This window comes from Microtus ochrogaster, chromosome 8 (genome assembly GCF_000317375.1).
Source record: "Microtus ochrogaster isolate Prairie Vole_2 chromosome 8, MicOch1.0, whole genome shotgun sequence".
Taxonomy (NCBI): Eukaryota; Metazoa; Chordata; class Mammalia; order Rodentia; family Cricetidae; genus Microtus; species Microtus ochrogaster.
Genome location: NC_022015.1, coordinates 19,697,746 through 19,703,417, shown reverse-complemented (window position 1 = coordinate 19,703,417; position 5,672 = coordinate 19,697,746). Strand labels below are relative to the sequence as shown.

General features: G+C 47.3%; 1 protein-coding gene across 2 annotated transcripts in view; it reads left to right on the top strand.

The window, feature by feature from the left end:
* Tmem219 (transmembrane protein 219) overlaps nucleotides 1-5,672 on the top strand; it is a 32,694-nt gene that overhangs the window by 9,325 nt on the left and 17,697 nt on the right. For both annotated transcript variants that reach the window (XM_026781094.1, XM_026781093.1), the window contains exon 2: nucleotides 2,140-2,194. The gene's annotated coding sequence lies outside the window, so the exon portion shown is untranslated. The remainder of the gene's footprint in view (nucleotides 1-2,139; nucleotides 2,195-5,672) is intronic.

The following is a 5,672-nucleotide window of genomic DNA, read 5'->3' as shown; positions in this document are numbered from 1 at the left end:
AGCCTGGTCTACAAGAGCTAGTTCCAGGACAGGCTCCAAAGCCACAGAGAAACCCTGTCTCGAAAAACCAAAAAAAAGCCGGGTGATGGTGGCGCATGCCTTTAATCCCAGCACTCGGGAGGCAGAGACAGGCGGATCACTGTGAGTTCGAGACCAGCTCTGGTCTACAGAGCTAGTTCCAGGACAGGCTCCAGAGCTAGTTCCAGGACAGGCTCCAACGCCACAGAGAAACCCTGTCTCGAAAAACCAAAAAAACCAAAAAAAAAAACAAAAAACAAAAAAAACCTCATCTCCTGCAGCTGGAGTTGCAGTAGATTTTATCCCACCCACCCCCCCACCACACACACACCCATATCAGTGCTGGGAACTGTACCCCTGGTCTTCTGGAAGAGCAGCCAGTGCTCTCAACTCCCCAACTCCCCAGACCCCGCATTTCCTTTCTTAAGGCTGAAGAAGGTATCACGCATCTTGTTTGTCCACTCATCACTGGGGGCACAGGGTTCCTTCTCCTTTTCACTGTTATGGGGCCAGCCTCCTGTGCCAGTGCACAAGCTCCTTCCTTTGAACACCTCTTTCCAAATTTGATGTTGTGTGCCCAGCAGTGGAGTTGCTGGATCATCAAATAATGCTGTGGTTAAGTTATCAAGGAGCTGGCGATCTGTTTTCCATAGCTCGCGCAACTGTGGGCAAGGGTTCTCAATTCTCCGCCAACTTATCAACACCTACCTGCCTGTAAAAAGTATTCCATAGTGAGTTCAGGCTTGCCTGTTCTACAGAATGAAACCCTAACTAAAACACAAGCAACAACAAAACTCTAATAACCAGCAATAAACCAGACACCATACAAACATTATTGTGTGTGTGTGTGATATGTATGTATATTTGCAGCCACATCTGGACATACCTGTAGATGCCACAGTCAACCCTGGAAGTCAGTCCATGCCTTCGGGGTCTTTGTTTACTGTGGCAGGTACCAGGCTAGCTGGACTGTGAGCTTGCAAAGATTCGTGTCTGTCTCATCTTGCCATGGGAGACTGGGATTGCAGGATGGGCCATCCCCCCTGGCTGTGTGTGAGTCCCAGAGGTTGAGCACAGGACCTTGTGCTTTCACAAGCATTTTATCCACTAGGCCATGTCCCCAGCCCTAACCGTGTGTTTATCTCTGACAGGCTCTCTGCTTGTAGGCCAGGCTAACCTCAAGTGCACAGAGAACCACCTGCCTTTGCTTCCCAAGTGCTGGGATTAAAATGGTGCCCACCTAAAATCGCCAGCCTCGAAACCGCGCTCTTGCTCTGCATCTCCTGACAATGTTGAAAAGCGTTGGCTGTCTATTTTTTGGTTGAGCAGTGGATATTCAGCCTTTGCTTGTTTTAAACTGAGCCACTTCCTCTCCTTTCTCCTCCCACTTCTACCCAGCACTGTTATTTACTTAAACCTTTAAGGTTTGCCCTTACTCCAAATAGAGTTCTCCAGACAAAGAGCACTGTGGAAGCAGCTGAGGTTCTGACATGGCAACCTAAGGTTGTGTCTCGAGATTTCTAACAGTGTGGTGACGGCATACATTTCAATTCATAACTAATGTCTAGCCTGTCTGATACAAGTCAGCTGAGCTATTCTGATTTCTAGGTTGGTGTATTTCCCCCAGCATCAGCTAACGAAGGCCAATAATCGATGAGCAACAGTTCAGGGTTTGGCCACAATCCGTGGGGAAATGCCTCCCATCCCCCGGTGCCTCACTGAAGCAGGGTCTGAGCAGAGAGTTTTCTCTTCTCTGCATCTGTACCATGTTCTTTTTTTTTGTTTGTTTGTTTTTTCTGTTTTTCGAGACAGGGTTTCTCTGTGGTTTTGGAGCCTGTCCTGGAACTAGCTCTGTAGACCAGGCTGGTCTCGAACTCACAGAGATCCGCCTGCCTCTGCCTCCCAAGTGCTGGGATTAAAGGCGTGCGCCACCACCGCCCGGCTTGTACCATGTTCTTCAGCGCAGATCCCTGCTGCTCTCAGGTCTACACACTTGGCAGCGTTCCCCATGCCCCAACCCCCCTCATAATTCCACACACAAGTTTCTACTAAATTGAATTTCCTGAGCCTCAAGAAGGACTGAGATTTGATTAAAGGCCTTGATATTCTTTGCCTTTATAGGACTTATTTCCAGTATGGAGTCTCTGATGCCAAGGAGTGTGAAGCATCGCAGAAGGTACTGTACAGTCTCTATGTCTGCAGAGTTTGGCTCCAGTGTCAACCCCAAAAATATAGCTCTCACATCAAAGACAATGAGACAGTTCATTCTGGAGACAACTGTAAGCAACTATGGCCCAGAAATTCTGAGCTGGGTTGCCCCCCTGCCATGTTTCATATAGTAATAGTTCTCCACAGATTTATAGTTACAGAACAAGAAAAAGGCATGAGTCAAGGCACCACATTTATTCAGTGCACGTGAGTACACACGCACGAGGGGTCAGAGAGAGCTTGTGGGACTCCTTCTCCTGCCCTGCCCTTCTAGGCTTCCCTGGGCTGTCAGTAAACACCTTCACCTGCTGGGCATCTCACAGGCCTCAGGGCGCTTTTCAAATCCTTGTGTGGGAACAGGAGGTAGGTGGGTTAGAGAAAAGTGGGGAAAAAAATCTCTGTTACAGACTTCAGATGTTACCTGAGCTTTCGGGGTTGGTGGGTCCTGGTGGTCTCTGAAGGTAATAATACATCCCAAAGGTTTACATGACAGGCAGAAGGCTGGAAGGCCAGACACGGAGGCGGGCAGCTGTTGACTGTTAAGGGGACTAAAGGCAGCCCAAGAGAATTTGCATGTGGATCTGCCACCCTCCAACTCTCCACAATCACAAAATTCTAATTCAGTTAATCAGCCACGCAGAATCTTTAGCATAGGGACGGCTTTTCACTGGAAAAATCCGCTGGTGCCCACGTGGTAAAGGCTTTGCTTCCTATTTCACTTGCTGGGTTTGATCACACAGGACAAAGTGGGAATCCTTTCACCACTAGGCGTATGGCTCCGAGTGTCTCCTTAGTGGCCTTCATTTCTCTGAGAAAGTTCTCTAGGTTATTGAGCATTTTATCATGAAAGGGCTCCCCCCTTCATTTTATTTTGTATGTGTATGAGCGTTTTGCCTGCAGGTATGTATGTCTGTGTATCACATACATGCAGTACCCTTCGACACCAGAAGAGGGCACTGGGTCCCCTAGAACTAGAGACAAAGATGTGAGCCACCGTGTGGGTGCTGGGAACTGAACCTGGGGTTTTCTAAAATAGCAGTCCGTGCCCTTAACCTCCCAGCTGTCTCTCCAGCTCCTTATCAAAGACCTTTCTTTTCCTTTACCAATTTTTATTATTTTTTAAAAAATGTTTTGCGTGTTTTGCCTGCTTGGTATGTATACTGTGTGCATGCTTGGTGCTCATGGAAGTCAGAAGAGGATGTTAGATTCCCTGGAGCTGGAATTACAGATGGTAGTTAGTCATCATGTAGGTGCTAGAAACCACACCCAGGTCCTCTGAGCCATTCTCTCCAGTCCCTCACTAATTTTAACTATCTTGTCACATAGCTCTGCCTGGCCTGGAACTTGCTATGTAGCCCAGGCTGCTCTTGAATTTGTGGCGATTTTTCTGCCTCTGTCTGAGCTGGGATTACAGCATGCACCACCAGGCTTGACCTCCACCACTACAGTGACGACTACTACAAGTTTTCTTTTGTTTTTTGTTTGTTTGTTTATATTTTGATTTTCTGAGACACTCTGTAGACCTCAAAATCAAATCTGTAAGGGGCTGGAGAGATGGCGCAGTGGTTAAGAGCATTGCCTGCTCTTCCAAAGGTTCTGAGTTCAATTCCCGGCAACCACATGGTGGCTCACAACCATCTGTAATGAGTTCTGGTGCAGAGTATTGTATACATAATAAAAAACTAAATATTTAAAAAAATCAAATCTGTAGCTAAAGCTGGCCTTGAACATCTGGCCCTCCTACCCACAGCTCCTGAATGAAGGCTGGGGTTACAGGTTGGTGGTGCCACATCCACACCCATCAAAGACTCCGTTTCACTAACTAAAATGATTATTTCTTCCCCTTCCTTCTAGTAATCTGCTGTATTACATGGGTTGATTTTTGTTGCTGTTGTTACTATTTTTGAGACAGGGTCTCATGATGTAGCCATGATGGTCTAGAACTCACAATGTAGACCAGGCTGGCCTTGAACTCATGCAGATCATTCTGGCTCTGCCTCCCTATTACTGGGATTAAAGGCTTGTGCCATGCCACAGTCTATAACCTATTTATTATGCTGCTTTGTCTCTTAGTATTTTGCTGAGAATTTCTTTTTTTGCATATATACTCTATCCCCAGTCTCTCCCTCCTTCCGTGTGTGTGTGGGGGGGGGGGGGGTTTTTGGTTGTTCAGTGGATCATAGATGTTTATCATCATTTGTGTGTGTGTGTGGGGGGGGGGGGGTGAGGGCTGTATGCCAACAAGCCCATATTTGGTTCTTTTTATAACTTTTATATTTATTTATTTAGAGAAAGGGTCTCATCTATTTCGGGCCATCTCTAGCTGTTCTCCTTCCCTGAAAAGACTCAGAGTTAGGTAAGACAAAGGCAGTCAGCCAGGTAAGGTGGCAGCTGGCTGTCACGCCAGCACCTGGGAGGAAGAGGCTGGAGGATCAGGAATTGAAGGTCACCTTCAGCTATGTAGTGAGCTAAAGGCAGGCATGGACTACATGAGATCCTGTCTCAATGACAGAAAACATAATAGGCACTCTGGAGGCAGAGACTGGCAGATCTCTGTGAATGTGAAACCAGCCTGGTTTTTATAGCAAGTTCCAAGCCAACCAGAGCTACACAGTGAGACCTTGACTGGAAAAGCAAAGCAAGAAACACAACAAGAGACTATGAGATGGGTCAGTGGGTAAAGACACCTGCTGTCGAGACTGATGACTTCAATCTGACCCCAGTGGCCCACACAATGGGCAGAGAGATCAACTTCTGGCTTTCACATGCACGCCCAACCTGAGGATCACAAATAAAATACTTAAATGTACGGGAGGGTGTGAGACTGGGATGGTGGCTCAGCAGTTAGAGCAAATACTGCTCTCGGACAGAAACCAGGGTCAGTTGCCAGCACCTGCACTGATGGCTCACAACCTCACAACCACCTGTAGCTCTGTCTCTATGGAGACTGGACATCTCTGTGCTCCATGGGCATCTGCACTCATGTAAAACACACATACACGCACGTAAGTTAAAACGTTTAAAAAAAAAAAAGTGTGGCAGTGCCTCAGGGGAGGGACACTGGGCAAGGTTAGCTGGAAAACCCTCCAGCCTTCACCTTTTTGTTTCTTTCCCCTGCATCAGGAAGTCTGCAGGCTTCCGGAACTCTGATGTATGATTCTTAGAGCTTGCTGTGTTTTCTTGACAGAGCTGGGGAAAGTTCCCACCCTGCCCTTTACCCTTTGCTCGGCATTAAGTGTTGACAAGAAGAAAAGCCCTGATGTCAGAAATCCAGCTATGGGGACAGGAGAGATGGCTCAGTGGTTAAGAGCACTGCCTGCTCTTCCAAAGGTCCTGAGTTCAATTTCCAGCAACCACATGGTGGCTCACAACCATCTGTAATGAGGTCTGGTGCCCTCTTCTGGCCTTCAGGCATACATGCAGAAAGAATATTGTATACATAATAA